At 41.3% G+C, this 24,726-nt stretch overlaps 1 protein-coding gene across 1 annotated transcript in view; it reads right to left on the reverse strand.

The window, feature by feature from the left end:
- The window catches only part of LOC142474469 (alanine aminotransferase 2-like), a 143,724-nt gene that overhangs the window by 44,847 nt on the left and 74,151 nt on the right, over positions 1-24,726 (reverse strand). The gene's annotated exons all lie outside the window — the stretch shown is intronic.

The following is a 24,726-nucleotide window of genomic DNA, read 5'->3' on the forward strand; positions in this document are numbered from 1 at the left end:
TGTATATAGAAGCACGGGAGAGAGATAGCATAGGTACTGTTACTATGTAGCACTGTATATAGAAGCACGGGAGAGAGATAGCATAGGTACTGTTACTATGTAGCACTGACACTGTATATAGAAGCACGAGAGAGAGATAGCATAGGTACTGTTACTATGTAGCACTGACACTGTATATAGAAGCACGGGAGAGAGAGAGCATAGGTACTGTTACTATGTAGCACTGACGCTGTATATAGAAGCATGGGAGAGAGATAGCATAGGTACTGTTATTATGTAGCACTGTATATAGAAGCAAGGGAGAGAGATAGTGTAGGTACTGTTACTATGTAGCACGGACGCTGTATATAGAAGCACGGGAGAGAGATAGCATAGGTACTGTTATTATGTAGCACTGTATATAGAAGCACGGGAGAGAGATAGCATAGGTACTGTTACTATGTAGCACTGACGTTGTATATAGAAGCACGGGAGAGAGAGAGCATAGGTACTGTTATTATGTAGCACTGTATATAGAAGCACGGGAGAGAGATAGCATAGGTACTGTTACTATGTAGCACTGACGTTGTATATAGAAGCACGGGAGAGAGAGAGCATAGGTACTGTTATTATGTAGCACTGTATATAGAAGCACGGGAGAGAGATAGCATAGGTACTGTTACTATGTAGCACTGACGCTGTATATAGAAGCACGGGAGAGAGATAGCGTAGGTACTGTTACTATGTAGCACTGTATATAGAAGCACGGGAGAGAGATAGCATAGGTACTGTTACTATGTAGCACTGTATATAGAAGCACGGGAGAGAGATAGCATAGGTACTGCTATTATGTAGCACTGTATATAGAAGCACGGGAGAGAGATAGCATAGGTACTGTAATTATGTGGCACTGTATATAGAAGCACGGGAGAGAGATAGCATAGGTACTGTTACTATGTAGCACTGACAATGTATATAGAAGCACGGGAGAGGGATAGCGTAGGTACTGTTACTATGTAGCACTGACACTGTATATAGAAGCACGGGAGAGAGATAGCGTAGGTACTGTTATTATGTAGCACTGTATATAGAAGCACGGGAGAGAGATAGCATAGGTACTGTTACTATGTAGCACTGTATATAGAAGCACGGGAGAGAGATAGCATAGGTACTGCTATTATGTAGCACTGTATATAGAAGCACGGGAGAGAGATAGCATAGGTACTGTTATTATGTAGCACTGTATATAGAAGCACGGGAGAGAGATAGCATAGGTACTGTTACTATGTAGCACTGTATAAAGAAGCACGGGAGAGAGATAGCATAGGTACTGTTATTATGTAGCACTGAAACTGTATATAGAAGTACGGGAGAGAGATAGCATAGGTACTGTTATTATGTAGCACTGACACTGTATATAGAAGCACGGGAGAGAGATAGCATAGGTACTGTTACTATGTAGCACTGTATATAAAAGCACGGGAGAGAGATAGCATAGGTACTGTTATTATGTAGCACTGTGTATAGAAGCACGGGAGAGAGATAGCATAGGTACTGTTACTATGTAGCACTGACACTGTATATAGAAGCACAGAAGAGAGATAGCATAGGTACTGTTACTATGTAGCACTACAGTGCTACTATAGAAGCACGGGAGAGAGATAGCATAGGTACTGTTACTATGTAGCACTGACGCTGTATATAGAAGCACGGGAGAGAGATAGCATAGGTACTGTTACTATGTAGCACTGTATATAGAAGCACGGGAGAGAGATAGCATAGGTACTGTTACTATGTAGCACTGACGCTGTATATAGAAGCACGTGAGAGAGATAGCATAGGTACTGTTACTATGTAGCACTGTATATAGAAGCACGGGAGAGAGATAGCATAGGTACTGTTACTATGTAGCACTGACACTGTATATAGAAGCACGGGAGAGAGATAGCATAGGTACTGTTATTATGTAGCACTGACGCTGTATATAGAAGCACGGGAGAGAGATAACATAGGTACTGTAACTATGTAGCACTGACGCTGTATATAGAAGCACGGGAGAGAGATAGCATAGGTACTGTTACTATGTAGCACTGACGCTGTATATAGAAGCACGGGAGAGAGATAACATAGGTACTGTTATTATGTAGCACTGTATATTGAAGCACGGGAGAGAGATAGCATAGGTACTGTTATTATGTAGCACTGTATATAGAAGCACGGGAGAGAGATAGCATAGGTACTGTTATTATGTAGCACTGTATATAGAAGCACGGGAGAGAGATAGCATAGGTACTGTTATTATGTAGCACTGTATATAGAAGCACGGGAGAGAGATAGCATAGGTACTGTTATTATGTAGTAATGTATATAGAAGCACGGGAGAGAGATAGCATAGGTACTGTTATTATGTAGCACTGTATAAAAAGCATGGGAGAGAGATAGCATAGGTACTGTTACTATGAAGCACTGACACTGTATATAGAAGCACGGCAGAGAGATAGCATAGGTACTGTTACTATGAAGCACTGACACTGTATATAGAAGCACGGCAGAGAGATAGCATAGGTACTGTTACTATGTAGCACTGACACTGTATATAGAAGCACGGGAGAGAGATAGCGTAGGTACTGTTACTATGTAGCACTGTATATAGAAGCACGGCAGAGAGATAGCATAGGTACTGTTATTATGTAGCACTGTATATAGAAGCACGGGAGAGAGATAGCGTAGGTACTGTTACTATGTAGCACTGTATATAGAAGCACGGGAGAGAGATAGCATAGGTACTGTTACTATGTAGCACTGTATATAGAAGCACGGGAGAGAGATAGCATAGGTACTGCTATTATGTAGCACTGTATATAGAAGCACGGGAGAGAGATAGCATAGGTACTGTTATTATGTGGCACTGTATATAGAAGCACGGGAGAGAGATAGCATAGGTACTGTTACTATGTAGCACTGACAATGTATATAGAAGCACGGGAGAGGGATAGCGTAGGTACTGTTACTATGTAGCACTGACACTGTATATAGAAGCACGGGAGAGAGATAGCATAGGTACTGGTACTATGTAGCACTGTATATAGAAGCACGGGAGAGAGATAGCATAGGTACTGCTATTATGTAGCACTGTATATAGAAGCACGGGAGAGAGATAGCATAGGTACTGTTATTATGTAGCACTGAAACTGTATATAGAAGTACGGGAGAGAGATAGCATAGGTACTGTTATTATGTAGCACTGACACTGTATATAGAAGCACGGGAGAGAGATAGCATAGGTACTGTTACTATGTAGCACTGTATATAAAAGCACGGGAGAGAGATAGCATAGGTACTGTTATTATGTAGCACTGTGTATAGAAGCACGGGAGAGAGATAGCATAGGTACTGTTATTATGTAGCACTGACACTGTATATAGAAGCACGGGAGAGAGATAGCATAGGTACTGTTACTATGTAGCACTGTATATAAAAGCACAGGAGAGTGATAGCATAGGTACTGTTATTATGTAGCACTGACACTGTATATAGAAGCACGGGAGAGAGATAGCATAGGTACTGTTACTATGTAGCACTGTATATAAAAGCACGGGAGAGAGATAGCATAGGTACTGTTATTATGTAGCACTGTGTATAGAAGCACGGGAGAGAGATAGCATAGGTACTGTTACTATGTAGCACTGACACTGTATATAGAAGCACGGAAGAGAGATAGCATAGGTACTGTTACTATGTAGCACTACAGTGCTACTATAGAAGCACGGGAGAGAGATAGCATAGGTACTGTTACTATGTAGCACTGTATATAGAAGCACGGGAGAGATATAGCATAGGTACTGTTACTATGTAGCACTGACGCTGTATATAGAAGCACGGGAGAGAGATAGCATAGGTACTGTTACTATGTAGCACTGTATATAGAAGCACGGGAGAGAGATAGCATAGGTACTGTTACTATGTAGCACTGACGCTGTATATAGAAGCACGTGAGAGAGATAGCATAGGTACTGTTACTATGTAGCACTGTATATAGAAGCACGGGAGAGAGATAGCATAGGTACTGTTACTATGTAGCACTGACACTGTATATAGAAGCACGGGAGAGAGATAGCATAGGTACTGTTATTATGTAGCACTGACGCTGTATATAGAAGCACGGGAGAGAGATAGCATAGGTACTGTTACTATGTAGCACTGTATATAGAAGCACGGGAGAGAGATAGCATAGGTACTGTTACTATGTAGCACTGACACTGTATATAGAAGCACGGGAGAGAGATAGCATAGGTACTGTTATTATGTAGCACTGACGCTGTATATAGAAGCACGGGAGAGAGATAGCATAGGTACTGTTACTATGCAGCACTGACGCTGTATATAGAAGCACGGGAGAGAGATAACATAGGTACTGTTATTATGTAGCACTGTATATTGAAGCACGGGAGAGAGATAGCATAGGTACTGTTATTATGTAGCACTGACACTGTATATAGAAGCACGGGAGAGAGATAGCATAGGTACTGTTACTATGTAGCACTGACGCTGTATATAGAAGCACGGGAGAGAGATAACATAGGTACTGTTATTATGTAGCACTGTATATTGAAGCACGGGAGAGAGATAGCATAGGTACTGTTATTATGTAGCACTGTATATAGAAGCACGGGAGAGAGATAGCATAGGTACTGTTATTATGTAGCACTGTATATAGAAGCACGGGAGAGAGATAGCATAGGTACTGTTATTATGTAGCACTGTATATAGAAGCACGGGAGAGAGATAGCATAGGTACTGTTATTATGTAGTAATGTATATAGAAGCACGGGAGAGAGATAGCATAGGTACTGTTATTATGTAGTAATGTATATAGAAGCACGGGAGAGAGATAGCATAGGTACTGTTACTATGAAGCACTGACACTGTATATAGAAGCACGGCAGAGAGATAGCATAGGTACTGTTACTATGTAGCACTGACACTGTATATAGAAGCACGGGAGAGAGATAGCGTAGGTACTGTTACTATGTAGCACTGTATATAGAAGCACGGCAGAGAGATAGCATAGGTACTGTTATTATGTAGCACTGTATATAGAAGCACGGGAGAGAGATAGCATAGGTACTGTTATTATGTAGCACTTACATTGTATATAGAAACACTGGAGAGAGATAGCATAGGTACTGTTACTATGTAGCACTGACACTGTATATAGAAGCACGGGAGAGAGATAGCATAGGTACTGTTACTATGTAGCACTCTATATAGAAGCATGGGAGAGTGATAACGTAGGTACTGTTACTATGTAGCACTGACGCTGTGTATAGAAGCACGGGAGAGAGATAGCATAGATACTGTTACTATGTAGCACTGACGCTGTGTATAGAAGCACGGGAGAGAGATACTATAGGTACTGTTACTATGTAGCCCTGACGCTGTACATAGAAGCACGGGAGAGAGATAGCATAGGTACTGTTATTATGTAGCACTGACTCTGTGTATAGAAGCACGGGAGAGAGATAGCATAGGTACTGTTATTATATAGCACTGTATATAGAAGCACGGGAGAGAGATAGCATAGGTACTGTTACTATGTAGCACTGTATATAGAAGCACGGGAGAGAGATAGCATAGGTACTGTTATTATGTAGCACTGTGTATAGAAGCACGGGAGAGAGATAGCATAGGTACTGTTACTATGTAGCACTGTATATAGAAGCACGGGAGAGAGATAGCATAGGTACTGTTACTATGTAGCACTGACGCTGTATTTAGAAGCACGGGAGAGAGATAGCATAGGTACAGTACTGTTACTATGTAGCACTGTATATAGAAGCACGGGAGAGAGATAGCATAGGTACTGTTACTATGTAGCACTGACGCTGTATATAGAAGCACGGGAGAGAGATAGCATAGGTACTGTTACTATGTAGCACTGTATATAGAAGCACGGGAGAGAGATAGCATAGGTACTGTTACTATGTAGCACTGACGCTGTATATAGAAGCACGGGAGAGAGATAGCATAGGTACTGTTACTATGTAGCACTGTATATAGAAGCACGGGAGAGAGATAGCATAAGTAATGTTATTATGTAGCACTGACGCTGTATATAGAAGCACGGGAGAGAGATAGCATAGGTAATGTTATTATGTAGCACTGTATATAGAAGCACGGGAGAGAGATAGCATAGGTACTGTTATTATGTAGCACTGTATATAGAAGCACGGGAGACAGATAGCATAGGTACTGTTATTATGTAGCACTGTATATAGAAGCACGGGAGAGAGATAGCATAGGTACTGTTATTAAGTAGCACTGTATATAGAAGCACGGGAGAGAGATAGCATAGGTACTTTTATTATGTAGCACTGTATATAGAAGCACGGGAGAGAGATAGCATAGGTACTGTTATTATGTAGCACTGTATATAGAAGCACGGGAGAGAGATAGCATAGGTACTGTTACTATGTAGCACTGACGCTGTATATAGAAGCATGGGAGAGAGATAGCATAGGTACTGTTATTATGTAGCACTGACGCTGTATATAGAAGCACGGGAGAGAGATAGCATAGGTACAGTTATTATGTAGCACTGTATATAGAAGCACGGGAGAGAGATAGCATAGGTAATGTTATTATGTAGCACTGTATATAGAAGCACGGGAGAGAGATAGCATAGGTACTGTTACTATGTAGCACTGTATATAGAAGCACGGGAGAGAGATAGCATAGGTACTGTTACTATATAGCACTGACGCTGTATATAGAAGCATGGGAGAGGGATAGCATAGGTACTGTTACTATGTAGCACTGACGCTGTATATAGAAGCATGGGAGAGGGATAGCATAGGTAATGTTATTATGTAGCACTGTATATAGAAGCACGGGAGAGAGATAGCATAGGTACTGTTACTATGTAGCACTGACGCTGTATATAGAAGCATGGGAGAGGGATAGCATAGGTACTGTTACTATGTAGCACTGACGCTGTATATAGAAGCACGGGAGAGAGATAGCATAGGTACTGTTACTATGTAGCACTGTATATAGAAGCACAGGAGAGAGATAGCATAGGTACTGTTATTATGTAGCACTGACGCTGTATATAGAAGCACGGGAGAGAGATAGCATAGGTACTGTTACTATGTAGCACTGTATATAGAAGCACGGGAGAGAGATAACATAGGTACTGTTACTATGTTGCACTGACGCTGTGTATAGAAGCACGGGAGAGATAGCATAGGTACTGTTACTATGTAGCACTGACACTGTATATAGAAGCACGGGAGAGAGATAGCATAGGTACTGTTACTATGTAGCACTGTATATAGAAGCACGGGAGATAGCATAGGTACTGTTACTATGTAGCACTGTATATAGAAGCACGGGAGATAGCATAGGTACTGTTACTATGTAGCACTGTATATAGAAGCACGGGAGAGAGATAGCATAGGTACTGTTACTATGTAGCACTGACGCTGTATATAGAAGCATGGGAGAGAGCTAGCATAGGTACTGTTATTATGTAGCACTGACACTGTATATAGAAGCACGGGAGAGAGATAGCATAGGTACTGTTACTATGTAGCACTGACGCTGTGTATAGAAGCACGGGAGAGATAGCATAGGTACTGTTACTATGTAGCACTGACACTGTATATAGAAGCACGGGAGAGTGATAGCATAGGTACTGTTACTATGTAGTACTGTATATAGAAGCACGGGAGAGAGATAGCATAGGTACTGTTACTATGTAGCACTGTATATAGAAGCACGGGAGAGAGATAGCATAGGTACTGTTACTATGTAGCACTGACACTGTATATAGAAGCATGGGAGAGAGCTAGCATAGGTACTGTTATTATGTAGCACTGACACTGTATATAGAAGCACGGGAGAGAGATAGCATAGGTACTGTTACTATGTAGCACTGACGCTGTGTATAGAAGCACGGGAGAGATAGCATAGGTACTGTTACTATGTAGCACTGACACTGTATATAGAAGCACGGGAGAGAGATAGCATAGGTACTGTTACTATGTAGCACTGTATATAGAAGCACGGGAGATAGCATAGGTACTGTTACTATGTAGCACTGTATATAGAAGCACGGGAGATAGCATAGGTACTGTTACTATGTAGCACTGTATATAGAAGCACGGGAGAGAGATAGCATAGGTACTGTTACTATGTAGCACTGACGCTGTATATAGAAGCACGGGAGAGAGATAGCATAGGTACTGTTACTATGTAGCACTGACGCTGTGTATAGAAGCACGGGAGAGATAGCATAGGTACTGTTACTATGTAGCACTGACACTGTATATAGAAGCACGGGAGAGTGATAGCATAGGTACTGTTACTATGTAGTACTGTATATAGAAGCACGGGAGAGAGATAGCATAGGTACTGTTACTATGTAGCACTGTATATAGAAGCACGGGAGAGAGATAGCATAGGTACTGTTACTATGTAGCACTGACACTGTATATAGAAGCATGGGAGAGAGCTAGCATAGGTACTGTTACTATGTAGCACTGACGCTGTGTATAGAAGCACGGGAGAGATAGCATAGGTACTGTTACTATGTAGCACTGACACTGTATATAGAAGCACGGGAGAGTGATAGCATAGGTACTGTTACTATGTAGTACTGTATATAGAAGCACGGGAGAGAGATAGCATAGGTACTGTTACTATGTAGCACTGTATATAGAAGCACGGGAGAGAGATATCATAGGTACTGTTACTATGTAGCACTGACACTGTATATAGAAGCATGGGAGAGAGCTAGCATAGGTACTGTTATTATGTAGCACTGACACTGTATATAGAAGCACGGGAGAGAGATAGCATAGGTACTGTTACTATGTAGCACTGACGCTGTGTATAGAAGCACGGGAGAGATAGCATAGGTACTGTTACTATGTAGCACTGACACTGTATATAGAAGCACGGGAGAGAGATAGCATAGGTACTGTTACTATGTAGCACTGTATATAGAAGCACGGTAGAGAGATAGCATAGGTACTGTTACTATGTAGCACTGTATATAGAAGCACGGGAGAGAGATAGCATAGGTACTGTTACTATGTAGCACTGACACTGTATATAGAAGCATGGGAGAGAGCTAGCATAGGTACTGTTATTATGTAGCACTGACACTGTATATAGAAGCACGGGAGAGAGATAGCATAGGTACTGTTACTATGTAGCACTGACGCTGTGTATAGAAGCACGGGAGAGAGATAGCATAGGTACTGTTATTATGTATCACTGACACTGTATATAGAAGCATGGGAGAGAGATAGCATAGGTACTGTTACTATGTAGCACTGACACTGTATATAGAAGCACGGGAGAGAGATAGCATAGGTACTGTTACTATGTAGCACTGACAGTGTATATAGAAGCATGGGAGAGAGATACCATAGGTACTGTTATTATGTAGCACTGACACTGTATATAGAAGCATGGGAGAGAGATAGCATAGGTACTGTTATTATGTAGCACTGTATATAGAAGCACGGGAGAAAGATAGCGTAGGTATTGTTACTATGTAGCACTGTATATAGAAGCACGGGAGAGAGATAGCATAGGTACTGTAATTATGTAGCACTGACGCTGTGTATAGAAGCACGAGAGAGAGATAGCATAGGTACTGTTATTATGTAGCACTGACGCTGTGTATAGAAGCACGGGAGAGAGATAGCATAGGTACTGTTATTATGTAGCACTGACACTGTATATAGAAGCATGGGAGAGAGATAGCATAGGTACTGTTACTATGTAGCACTGACACTGTATATAGAAGCACGGGAGAGAGATAGCATAGGTACTGTTATTATGTAGCACAGACACTGTATATAGAAGCACGGGAGAGAGATAGCATAGGTATTGTTATTATGTAGCACAGTATATAGAAGCACGGGAGAGAGATAGCATAGGTACTGTTACTATGTAGCACTGACGCTGTGTATAGAAGCACGGGAGAGAGATAGCATAGGTACTGTTATTATGTAGCACTGTATATAGAAGCACGGGAGAGAGATAGCATAGGTACTGTTACTATGTAGCACTGTATATAGAAGCACGGGAGAGAGATAGCATAGGTAATGTTATTATGTAGCACTGACACTGTATATAGAAGCACGGGAGAGAGATAGCATATGTACTGTTACTATGTAGCACTGACGCTGTATATAGAAGCACGGGAGAGAGATAGCATAGGTACTGTTATTATGTAGCACTGTATATAGAAGCACGGGAGAGAGATAGCATAGGTACTGTTACTATGTAGCACTGTATATAGAAGCATGGGAGAGAGATAGCATAGGTACTGTTACTATGTAGCACTGACGCTGTATATAGAAGCACGGGAGAGAGATAGCATAGGTACTGTTATTATGTAGCACTGACACTGTATATAGAAGTACGGGAGAGAGATAGCATAGGTACTGTTACTATGTAGCACTGACACTGTATATAGAAGCACGGGAGAGAGATAGCATAGGTACTGTTACTATGTAGCACTGACACTGTATATAGAAGCACGGGAGAGAGATAGCATAGGTACTGTTACTATGTAGCACTGTATATAGAAGCACGGGAGAGAGATAGCATAGGTACTGTTACTATGTAGCACTGACACTGTATATAGAAGCATGGGAGAGAGCTAGCATAGGTACTGTTATTATGTAGCACTGACACTGTATATAGAAGCACGGGAGAGAGATAGCATAGGTACTGTTACTATGTAGCACTGACGCTGTGTATAGAAGCACGGGAGAGAGATAGCATAGGTACTGTTATTATGTAGCACTGACACTGTATATAGAAGCATGGGAGAGAGATAGCATAGGTACTGTTACTATGTAGCACTGACACTGTATATAGAAGCACGGGAGAGAGATAGCATAGGTACTGTTACTATGTAGCACTGACAGTGTATATAGAAGCATGGGAGAGAGATAGCATAGGTACTGTTATTATGTAGCACTGACACTGTATATAGAAGCATGGGAGAGAGATAGCATAGGTACTGTTATTATGTAGCACTGTATATAGAAGCACGGGAGAAAGATAGCGTAGGTATTGTTACTATGTAGCACTGTATATAGAAGCACGGGAGAGAGATAGCATAGGTACTGTAATTATGTAGCACTGACGCTGTGTATAGAAGCACGAGAGAGAGATAGCATAGGTACTGTTATTATGTAGCACTGACGCTGTGTATAGAAGCACGGGAGAGAGATAGCATAGGTACTGTTATTATGTAGCACTGACACTGTATATAGAAGCATGGGAGAGAGATAGCATAGGTACTGTTACTATGTAGCACTGACACTGTATATAGAAGCACGGGAGAGAGATAGCATAGGTACTGTTATTATGTAGCACTGACACTGTATATAGAAGCACGGGAGAGAGATAGCATAGGTATTGTTATTATGTAGCACAGTATATAGAAGCACGGGAGAGAGATAGCATAGGTACTGTTACTATGTAGCACTGACGCTGTGTATAGAAGCACGGGAGAGAGATAGCATAGGTACTGTTATTATGTAGCACTGTATATAGAAGCACGGGAGAGAGATAGCATAGGTACTGTTACTATGTAGCACTGTATATAGAAGCACGGGAGAGAGATAGCATAGGTAATGTTATTATGTAGCACTGACACTGTATATAGAAGCACGGGAGAGAGATAGCATATGTACTGTTACTATGTAGCACTGACGCTGTATATAGAAGCACGGGAGAGAGATAGCATAGGTACTGTTATTATGTAGCACTGTATATAGAAGCACGGGAGAGAGATAGCATAGGTACTGTTACTATGTAGCACTGTATATAGAAGCATGGGAGAGAGATAGCATAGGTACTGTTACTATGTAGCACTGACGCTGTATATAGAAGCACGGGAGAGAGATAGCATAGGTACTGTTATTATGTAGCACTGACACTGTATATAGAAGTACGGGAGAGAGATAGCATAGGTACTGTTACTATGTAGCACTGACACTGTATATAGAAGCACGGGAGAGAGATAGCATAGGTACTGTTACTATGTAGCACTGACACTGTATATAGAAGCACGGGAGAGAGATAGCATAGGTACTGTTACTATGTAGCACTGTATATAGAAGCACGGGAGAGAGATAGCATAGGTACTGTTACTATGTAGCACTGACACTGTATATAGAAGCATGGGAGAGAGCTAGCATAGGTACTGTTATTATGTAGCACTGACACTGTATATAGAAGCACGGGAGAGAGATAGCATAGGTACTGTTACTATGTAGCACTGACGCTGTGTATAGAAGCACGGGAGAGAGATAGCATAGGTACTGTTATTATGTAGCACTGACACTGTATATAGAAGCATGGGAGAGAGATAGCATAGGTACTGTTACTATGTAGCACTGACACTGTATATAGAAGCACGGGAGAGAGATAGCATAGGTACTGTTACTATGTAGCACTGACAGTGTATATAGAAGCATGGGAGAGAGATAGCATAGGTACTGTTATTATGTAGCACTGACACTGTATATAGAAGCATGGGAGAGAGATAGCATAGGTACTGTTATTATGTAGCACTGTATACAGAAGCACGGGAGAAAGATAGCGTAGGTATTGTTACTATGTAGCACTGTATATAGAAGCACGGGAGAGAGATAGCATAGGTACTGTAATTATGTAGCACTGACGCTGTGTATAGAAGCACGAGAGAGAGATAGCATAGGTACTGTTATTATGTAGCACTGACGCTGTGTATAGAAGCACGGGAGAGAGATAGCATAGGTACTGTTATTATGTAGCACTGACACTGTATATAGAAGCATGGGAGAGAGATAGCATAGGTACTGTTACTATGTAGCACTGACACTGTATATAGAAGCACGGGAGAGAGATAGCATAGGTACTGTTATTATGTAGCACTGACACTGTATATAGAAGCACGGGAGAGAGATAGCATAGGTATTGTTATTATGTAGCACAGTATATAGAAGCACGGGAGAGAGATAGCATAGGTACTGTTACTATGTAGCACTGACGCTGTGTATAGAAGCACGGGAGAGAGATAGCATAGGTACTGTTATTATGTAGCACTGTATATAGAAGCACGGGAGAGAGATAGCATAGGTACTGTTACTATGTAGCACTGTATATAGAAGCACGGGAGAGAGATAGCATAGGTAATGTTATTATGTAGCACTGACACTGTATATAGAAGCACGGGAGAGAGATAGCATATGTACTGTTACTATGTAGCACTGACGCTGTATATAGAAGCACGGGAGAGAGATAGCATAGGTACTGTTATTATGTAGCACTGTATATAGAAGCACGGGAGAGAGATAGCATAGGTACTGTTACTATGTAGCACTGTATATAGAAGCATGGGAGAGAGATAGCATAGGTACTGTTACTATGTAGCACTGACGCTGTATATAGAAGCACGGGAGAGAGATAGCATAGGTACTGTTATTATGTAGCACTGACACTGTATATAGAAGTACGGGAGAGAGATAGCATAGGTACTGTTACTATGTAGCACTGACACTGTATATAGAAGCACGGGAGAGAGATATCATAGGTACTGTTACTATGTAGCACTGACACTGTATATAGAAGCACGGGAGAGAGATAGCATAGGTACTGTTACTATGTAGCACTGTATATAGAAGCACGGGAGAGAGATAGCATAGGTAATGTTATTATGTAGCACTGACGCTGTATATAGAAGCACTGGAGAGAGATAGCATAGGTACTGTTACTATGTAGCACTGTATATAGAAGCACGGGAGAGAGATAGCATAGGTACTGTTATTATGTAGCACTGACGCTGTATATAGAAGCACGGGAGAGAGATAGCATAGGTACTGTTACTATGTAGCACTGTATATAGTATAGAAGCACGGGAGAGAGATAGCGTAGGTACTGTTACTATGTAGCACTGACAATGTATATAGAAGCACGGGAGAGAGATAGCATAGGTACTGTTACTATGTAGCACTGTATATAGAAGCACGGGAGAGAGCGTAGGTACTGTTATTATGTAGCACTGACACTGTATATAGAAGCACGGGAGAGAGAGAGCATAGGTACTGTTACTATGTAGCACTGACGCTGTATATAGAAGCATGGGAGAGAGATAGCATAGGTACTGTTACTATGTAGCACTGTATATAGAAGCACGGGAGAGAGATAGCATAGGTACTGTTACTATGTAGCACTGACAATGTATATAGAAGCACGGGAGAGAGATAGCATAGGTACTGTTACTATGTAGCACTGACACTGTATATAGAAGCACGGGAGAGAGATAGCATAGGTACTGTTACTATGTAGCACTGACAATGTATATAGAAGCACGGGAGAGAGATAGCATAGGTACTGTTACTATGTAGCACTGACACTGTATAAAGAAGCATGGGAGAGAGATAGCATAGGTACTGTTATTATGTAGCACTGACACTGTATATAGAAGCACGGGAGAGAGATAGCATAGGTACTGTTACTATGTAGCACTGTATATAGAAGCACGGGAGAGAGATAGCATAGGTACTGTTACTATGTAGCACTGACGCTGTATATAGAAGCATGGGAGAGGGATAGCATAGGTACTGTTACTATGTAGCACTGACGCTGTATATAGAAGCACGGGAGAGAGATAGCATAGGTAATGTTATTATGTAGCACTGTATATAGAAGCACGGGAGAGAGATAGCATAGGTACTGTTACTATGTAGCACTGACGCTGTATATAGAAGCATGGGAGAGGGATAGCATAGGTACTGTTACTATGTAGCACTGACGCTGTATATAGAAGCACGGGAGAGAGATAGCATAGGTACTGTTACTATGTAGCACTGTATATAGAAGCACGGGAGAGAGATAGCATAGGTACTGTTATTATGTAGCACTGACACTGTATATAGAAGTACGGGAGAGAGATAGCATAGGTACTGTTACTATGTAGCACTGACACTGTATATAGAAGCACGGGAGAGAGATAGCATAGGTACTGTTACTATGTAGCACTGACACTGTATATAGAAGCATGGGAGAGAGATAGCATAGGTACTGTTACTATGTAGCACTGTATATAGAAGCACGGGAGAGAGATAGCATAGGTAATGTTATTATGTAGCACTGACGCTGTATATAGAAGCACTGGAGAGAGATAGCATAGGTACTGTTACTATGTAGCACTGTATATAGAAGCACGGGAGAGAGATAGCATAGGTACTGTTATTATGTAGCACTGACGCTGTATATAGAAGCACGGGAGAGAGATAGCATAGGTACTGTTACTATGTAGCACTGTATATAGTATAGAAGCACGGGAGAGAGATAGCGTAGGTACTGTTACTATGTAGCACTGACAATGTATATAGAAGCACGGGAGAGAGATAGCATAGGTACTGTAACTATGTAGCACTGTATATAGAAGCACGGGAGAGAGCATAGGTACTGTTATTATGTAGCACTGACACTGTATATAGAAGCACGGGAGAGAGAGAGCATAGGTACTGTTACTATGTAGCACTGACGCTGTATATAGAAGCATGGGAGAGAGATAGCATAGGTACTGTTACTATGTAGCACTGTATATAGAAGCACGGGAGAGAGAGAGCATAGGTACTGTTATTATGTAGCACTGACACTGTATATAGAGTCACGGGAGAGAGATAGCATAGGTACTGTTACTATGTAGCACTGACAATGTATATAGAAGCACGGGAGAGAGATAGCATAGGTACTGTTACTATGTAGCACTGACACTGTATATAGAAGCATGGGAGAGAGATAGCATAGGTACTGTTATTATGTAGCACTGACACTGTATATAGAAGCACGGGAGAGAGATAGCATAGGTACTGTTACTATGTAGCACTGTAAATAGAAGCACGGGAGAGAGATAGCATAGGTACTGTTACTATGTAGCACTGACGCTGTATATAGAAGCATGGGAGAGGGATAGCATAGGTACTGTTACTATGTAGCACTGACGCTGTATATAGAAGCACGGGAGAGAGATAGCATAGGTACTGTTACTATGTAGCACTGTATATAGAAGCACGGGAGAGAGATAGCATAGGTACTGTTATTATGTAGCACTGACGCTGTATATAGAAGCACGGGAGAGAGATAGCATAGGTACAGTCACTATGTAGCACTGCATATAGAAGCACAGGAGAGAGATAGCATAGGTACTGTTACTATGTAGCACTGTATATAGAAGCACGGGAGAGAGATAGCATAGGTACTGTTATTATGTAGCACTGACACTGTATATAGAAGTACGGGAGAGAGATAGCATAGGTACTGTTACTATGTAGCACTGTATATAGAAGCATGGGAGAGGGATAGCATAGGTACTGTTACTATGTAGCACTGACACTGTATATAGAAGCACGGGAGAGAGATAGCATAGGTACTGTTACTATGTAGCACTGACACTGTATATAGAAGCACGGGAGAGAGATAGCATAGGTACTGTTACTATGTAGCACTGTATATAGAAGCACGGGAGAGAGATAGCATAGGTAATGTTATTATGTAGCACTGACGCTGTATATAGAAGCACTGGAGAGAGATAGCATAGGTACTGTTACTATGTAGCACTGTATATAGAAGCACGGGAGAGAGATAGCATAGGTACTGTTATTATGTAGCACTGACGCTGTATATAGAAGCACGGGAGAGAGATAGCATAGGTACTGTTACTATGTAGCACTGTATATAGTATAGAAGCACGGGAGAGAGATAGCGTAGGTACTGTTACTATGTAGCACTGACAATGTATATAGAAGCACGGGAGAGAGATAGCATAGGTACTGTAACTATGTAGCACTGTATATAGAAGCACGGGAGAGAGCATAGGTACTGTTATTATGTAGCACTGACACTGTATATAGAAGCACGGGAGAGAGAGAGCATAGGTACTGTTACTATGTAGCACTGACGCTGTATATAGAAGCATGGGAGAGAGATAGCATAGGTACTGTTACTATGTAGCACTGTATATAGAAGCACGGGAGAGAGAGAGCATAGGTACTGTTATTATGTAGCACTGACACTGTATATAGAGTCACGGGAGAGAGATAGCATAGGTACTGTTACTATGTAGCACTGACACTGTATATAGAAGCACGGGAGAGAGATAACATAGGTACTGTTACTATGTAGCACTGACACTGTATAAAGAAGCATGGGAGAGAGATAGCATAGGTACTGTTATTATGTAGCACTGACACTGTATATAGAAGCACGGGAGAGAGATAGCATAGGTACTGTTACTATGTAGCACTGTAAATAGAAGCACGGGAGAGAGATAGCATAGGTACTGTTACTATGTAGCACTGACGCTGTATATAGAAGCATGGGAGAGGGATAGCATAGGTACTGTTACTATGTAGCACTGACGCTGTATATAGAAGCACGGGAGAGAGATAGCATAGGTACTGTTACTATGTAGCACTGTATATAGAAGCACGGGAGAGAGATAGCATAGGTACTGTTATTATGTAGCACTGACGCTGTATATAGAAGCACGGGAGAGAGATAGCATAGGTACAGTCACTATGTAGCACTGCATATAGAAGCACAGGAGAGAGATAGCATAGGTACTGTTACTATGTAGCACTGTATATAGAAGCACGGGAGAGAGAAAGCATAGGTACTGTTACTATGTAGCACTGACACTGTATATAGAAGCATGGGAGAGAGATAGCATAGGTACTGTTATTATGTAGCACTGTATATAGAAGCACGGGAGAGATATAGCATAGGTACTGTTACTATGTAGCACTGACGCTGTATATAGAAGCACGGGAGAGAGATAGCATAGGTACTTTTACTATGTAGCACTGTATATAGAAGCACGGGAGAGAGATAGCATAGGTACTGTTACTATGTAGCACTGACGCTGTATATAGAAGCACGTGAGAGAGATAGCATAGGTACTGTTACTATGTAGCATTGTATATAGAAGCACGGGAGAAAGATAGAATAAGTAATGTTATTATGTAGCACTGACGCTGTATATAGAAGCACGGGAGAGAGATAGCATAGGTACTGTTACTATGTAGCAGTGACACTGTATATAGAAGCACGGGAGAGAGATAGCATAGGTACTGTTATTATGTAGCACTGACGCTGTATATAGAAGCACTGGAGAGAGATAACATAGGTACTGTTACTATGTAGCACTGACGCTGTATATAGAAGCACGGGAGAGAGATAGCATAGGTACTGTTACTATGTAGCACTGACGCTGTATATAGAAGCACGGGAGAGAGATAACATAGGTACTGTTATTATGTAGCACTGTATATTGAAGCACGGGAGAGAGATAGCATAGGTACTGTTATTATGTAGCACTGTATATAGAAGCACGGGAGAGAGATAGCATAGGTACTGTTATTATGTAGCACTGTATATAGAAGCACGGGAGAGAGATAGCATAGGTACTGTTATTATGTAGCACTGTATATAGAAGCACGGTATAGAGATAGCATAGGTACTGTTATTATGTAGTAATGTATATAGAAGCACGGGAGAGAGATAGCATAGGTACTGTTATTATGTAGCACTGTATATAGAAGCATGGGAGAGAGATAGCATAGGTACTGTTACTATGAAGCACTGACACTGTATATAGAAGCACGGCAGAGAGATAGTATAGGTACTGTTACTATGTAGCACTGACACTGTATATAGAAGCACGGGAGAGAGATAGCGTAGGTACTGTTACTATGTAGCACTGTATATAGAAGCACGGCAGAGAGATAGCATAGGTACTGTTATTATGTAGCACTGTATATAGAAGCACGGGAGAGAGATAGCATAGGTACTGTTATTATGTAGCACTTACACTGTATATAGAAACACTGGAGAGAGATAGCATAGGTACTGTTACTATGTAGCACTGACACTGTATATAGAAGCACGGGAGAGAGATAGCATAGGTACTGTTACTATGTAGCACTCTATATAGAAGCATGGGAGAGTGATAACGTAGGTACTGTTACTATGTAGCACTGACGCTGTGTATAGAAGCACGGGAGAGATAGCATAGGTACTGTTATTATGTAGCACTGACGCTGTGTATAGAAGCACGGGAGAGAGATACTATAGGTACTGTTACTATGTAGCCCTGACGCTGTACATAGAAGCACGGGAGAGAGATAGCATAGATACTGTTACTATGTAGCACTGACGCTGTGTATAGAAGCACGGGAGAGAGATACTATAGGTACTGTTACTATGTAGCCCTGACGCTGTACATAGAAGCACGGGAGAGAGATAGCATAGGTCTGTTACTATGTAGCACTGACGCTGTATATAGAAACACGGGAGAGCGATAGCATAGGTACTGTTACTATGTAGCACTGTATATAGAAGCACGGGAGAGAGAAAGCATAGGTACTGTTACTATGTAGCACTGACACTGTATATAGAAGCATGGGAGAGAGATAGCATAGGTACTGTTATTATGTAGCACTGTATATAGAAGCACGGGAGAGATATAGCATAGGTACTGTTACTATGTAGCACTGACGCTGTATATAGAAGCACGGGAGAGAGATAGCATAGGTACTGTTACTATGTAGCACTGTATATAGAAGCACGGGAGAGAGATAGCATAGGTACTGTTACTATGTAGCACTGACGCTGTATATAGAAGCACGTGAGAGAGATAGCATAGGTACTGTTACTATGTAGCATTGTATATAGAAGCACGGGAGAGAGATAGAATAAGTAATGTTATTATGTAGCACTGACGCTGTATATAGAAGCACGGGAGAGAGATAGCATAGGTACTGTTACTATGTAGCAGTGACACTGTATATAGAAGCACGGGAGAGAGATAGCATAGGTACTGTTATTATGTAGCACTGACGCTGTATATAGAAGCACGGGAGAGAGATAACATAGGTACTGTTACTATGTAGCACTGACGCTGTATATAGAAGCACGGGAGAGAGATAGCATAGGTACTGTTACTATGTAGCACTGACGCTGTATATAGAAGCACGGGAGAGAGATAACATAGGTACTGTTATTATGTAGCACTGTATATTGAAGCACGGGAGAGAGATAGCATAGGTACTGTTATTATGTAGCACTGTATATAGAAGCACGGGATAGAGATAGCATAGGTACTGTTATTATGTAGTAATGTATATAGAAGCACGGGAGAGAGATAGCATAGGTACTGTTATTATGTAGCACTGTATATAGAAGCATGGGAGAGAGATAGCATAGGTACTGTTATTATGTAGCACTTACACTGTATATAGAAACACTGGAGAGAGATAGCATAGGTACTGTTACTATGTAGCACTGACGCTGTGTATAGAAGCACGGGAGAGAGATACTATAGGTACTGTTACTATGTAGCCCTGACGCTGTACATAGAAGCACGGGAGAGAGATAGCATAGGTACTGTTACTATGTAGCACTGACGCTGTATATAGAAACACGGGAGAGCGATAGCATAGGTACTGTTACTATGTAGCACTGTATATAGAAGCACGGGAGAGAGAAAGCATAGGTACTGTTACTATGTAGCACTGACACTGTATATAGAAGCATGGGAGAGAGATAGCATAGGTACTGTTATTATGTAGCACTGTATATAGAAGCACGGGAGAGATATAGCATAGGTACTGTTACTATGTAGCACTGACGCTGTATATAGAAGCACGGGAGAGAGATAGCATAGGTACTGTTACTATGTAGCACTGTATATAGAAGCACGGGAGAGAGATAGCATAGGTACTGTTACTATGTAGCACTGTATATAGAAGCACGGGAGAGAGATAGCATAGGTACTGTTACTATGTAGCACTGACGCTGTATATAGAAGCACGTGAGAGAGATAGCATAGGTACTGTTACTATGTAGCATTGTATATAGAAGCACGGGAGAGAGATAGAATAAGTAATGTTATTATGTAGCACTGACGCTGTATATAGAAGCACGGGAGAGAGATAGCATAGGTACTGTTACTATGTAGCAGTGACACTGTATATAGAAGCACGGGAGAGAGATAGCATAGGTACTGTTATTATGTAGCACTGACGCTGTATATAGAAGCATGGGAGAGAGATAGCATAGGTACTGTTACTATGTAGCACTGATGCTGTATATAGAACCACGGGAGAGAGATAACATAGGTACTGTTACTATGTAGCACTGACGCTGTATATAGAAGCACGGGAGAGAGATAGCATAGGTACTGTTACTATGTAGCACTGACGCTGTATATAGAAGCACGGGAGAGAGATAACATAGGTACTGTTATTATGTAGCACTGTATATTGAAGCACGGGAGAGAGATAGCATAGGTACTGTTATTATGTAGCACTGTATATAGAAGCACGGGATAGAGATAGCATAGGTACTGTTATTATGTAGTAATGTATATAGAAGCACGGGAGAGAGATAGCATAGGTACTTTTATTATGTAGCACTGTATATAGAAGCACGGGAGAGAGATAGCATAGGTACTGTTATTATGTAGCACTGTATATAGAAGCACGGGATAGAGATAGCATAGGTACTGTTATTATGTAGTAATGTATATAGAAGCACGGGAGAGAGATAGCATAGGTACTTTTATTATATAGCACTGTATATAGAAGCATGGGAGAGAGATAGCATAGGTACTGTTACTATGAAGCACTGACACTGTATATAGAAGCACGGCAGAGAGATAGTATAGGTACTGTTACTATGTAGCACTGACACTGTATATAGAAGCACGGGAGAGAGATAGCGTAGGTACTGTTACTATGTAGCACTGTATATAGAAGCACGGCAGAGAGATAGCATAGGTACTGTTATTATGTAGCACTGTATATAGAAGCACGGGAGAGAGATAGCATAGGTACTGTTATTATGTAGCACTTACACTGTATATAGAAACACTGGAGAGAGATAGCATAGGTACTGTTACTATGTAGCACTGACACTGTATATAGAAGCACGGGAGAGAGATAGCATAGGTACTGTTACTATGTAGCACTCTATATAGAAGCATGGGAGAGTGATAACGTAGGTACTGTTACTATGTAGCACTGACGCTGTGTATAGAAGCACGGGAGAGAGATAGCATAGATACTGTTACTATGTAGCACTGACGCTGTGTATAGAAGCACGGGAGAGAGATACTATAGGTACTGTTACTATGTAGCCCTGACGCTGTACATAGAAGCACGGGAGAGAGATAGCATAGGTACTGTTACTATGTAGCACTGACGCTGTATATAGAAACACGGGAGAGCGATAGCATAGGTACTGTTACTATGTAGCACTGTATATAGAAGAACGGGAGAGAGATAGCATAGGTACTGTTATTATGTAGCACTGACTCTGTGTATAGAAGCATGGGAGAGAGATAGCATAGGTACTGTTATTATGTAGCACTGTATATAGAAGCACGGGAGAGAGATAGCATAGGTACTGTTACTATGTAGCACTGTATATAGAAGCACGGGAGAGAGATAGCATAGGTACTGTTATTATGTAGCACTGTGTATAGAAGCAAGGGAGAGAGATAGCATAGGTACTGTTACTATGAAGCACTGTATATAGAAGCACGGGAGAGAGATAGCATAGGTACAGTTACTATGTAGCACTGACGATGTATTTAGAAGCACGGGAGAGAGATAGCATAGGTACAGTACTGTTACTATGTAGCACTGTATATAGAAGCACGGGAGAGAGATAGCATAGGTACTGTTACTATGTAGCACTGACGCTGTATATAGAAGCACGGGAGAGAGATAGCATAGGTACTGTTACTATGTAGCACTGTATATAGAAGCACGGGAGAGAGATAGCATAAGTAATGTTATTATGTAGCACTGACGCTGTATATAGAAGCACGGGAGAGAGATAGCATAGGTACTGTTATTATGTAGCACTGTATATAGAAGCACGGGAGAGAGATAGCATAGGTACTGTTATTATGTAGCACTGTATATAGAAGCACGGGAGAGAGATAGCATAGGTACTGTTATTATGTAGCACTGTATATAGAAGCACGGGAGAGAGATAGCATAGGTACTGTTATTATGTAGCACTGTATATAGAAGCACGGGAGAGAGATAGCATAGGTACTTTTATTATGTAGCACTTTATATAGAAGCACGGGAGAGAGATAGCATAGGTACTGTTATTATGTAGCACTGTATATAGAAGCACGGGAGAGAGATAGCATAGGTACTGTTACTATGTAGCACTGACGCTGTATATAGAAGCATGGGAGAGAGATAGCATAGGTACTGTTATTATGTAGCACTGACGCTGTATATAGAAGCACGGGAGAGAGATAGCATAGGTACTGTTATTATGTAGCACTGTATATAGAAGCACGGGAGAGAGATAGCATAGGTAATGTTATTATGTAGCACTGTATATAGAAGCACGGGAGAGAGATAGCATAGGTACTGTTACTATGTAGCACTGTATATAGAAGCACGGGAGAGAGATAGCATAGGTACTGTTACTATATAGCACTGACGCTGTATATAGAAGCATGGGAGAGGGATAGCATAGGTACTGTTACTATGTAGCACTGACGCTGTATATAGAAGCATGGGAGAGGGATAGCATAGGTACTGTTACTATGTAGCACTGACGCTGTATATAGAAGCACGGGAGAGAGATAGCATAGGTACTGTTACTATGTAGCACTGTATATAGAAGCACGGGAGAGAGATAGCATAGGTACTGTTACTATGTAGCACTGACACGGTATATAGAAGCATGGGAGAGAGATAGCATAGGTACTGTTATTATGTAGCACTGACACTGTATATAGAAGCACGGGAGAGAGATAGCATAGGTACTGGTACTATGTAGCACTGACTCTGTGTATAGAAGCACGGGAGAGAGATAGCATAGGTACTGTTATTATGTAGCACTGACACTGTATATAGAAGCATGGGAGAGAGATAGCATAGTTACTGTTACTATGTAGCACTGACAATGTATATAGAAGCACGGGAGAGAGATAGCATAGGTACTGTTATTATGTAGCACTGACACTATATATAGAAGCACGAGAGAGAGATAGCATAAGTACTGTTACTATGTAGCACTGACACTGTATATAGAAGCATGGGAGAGAGATAGCATAGGTACTGTTATTATGTAGCACTGTATATAGAAGCACGGGAGAGAGATAGCGTAGGTATTGTTACTATGTAGCACTGTATATAGAAGCACGGGAGAGAGATAGCATAGGTACTGTTATTATGTAGCACTGACGCTGTGTATAGAAGCACGGGAGAGAGATAGCATAGGTACTGTTATTATGTAGCACTGATACTGTATATAGAAGCATGGGAGAGAGATAGCATAGGTACTGTTACTATGTAGCACTGTATATAGAAGCACGGGAGAGAGATAGCATAGGTACTGTTACTATGTAGCACTGACGCTGTATATAGAAGCACGTGAGAGAGATAGCATAGGTACTGTTACTATGTAGCATTGTATATAGAAGCACGGGAGAGAGATAGAATAAGTAATGTTATTATGTAGCACTGACGCTGTATATAGAAGCACGGGAGAGAGATAGCATAGGTACTGTTACTATGTAGCAGTGACACTGTATATAGAAGCACGGGAGAGAGATAGCATAGGTACTGTTATTATGTAGCACTGACGCTGTATATAGAAGCACGGGAGAGAGATAACATAGGTACTGTT

This window comes from Ascaphus truei, chromosome 2 (genome assembly GCF_040206685.1).
Source record: "Ascaphus truei isolate aAscTru1 chromosome 2, aAscTru1.hap1, whole genome shotgun sequence".
In the NCBI taxonomy this organism is placed as follows: domain Eukaryota; kingdom Metazoa; phylum Chordata; class Amphibia; order Anura; family Ascaphidae; genus Ascaphus; species Ascaphus truei.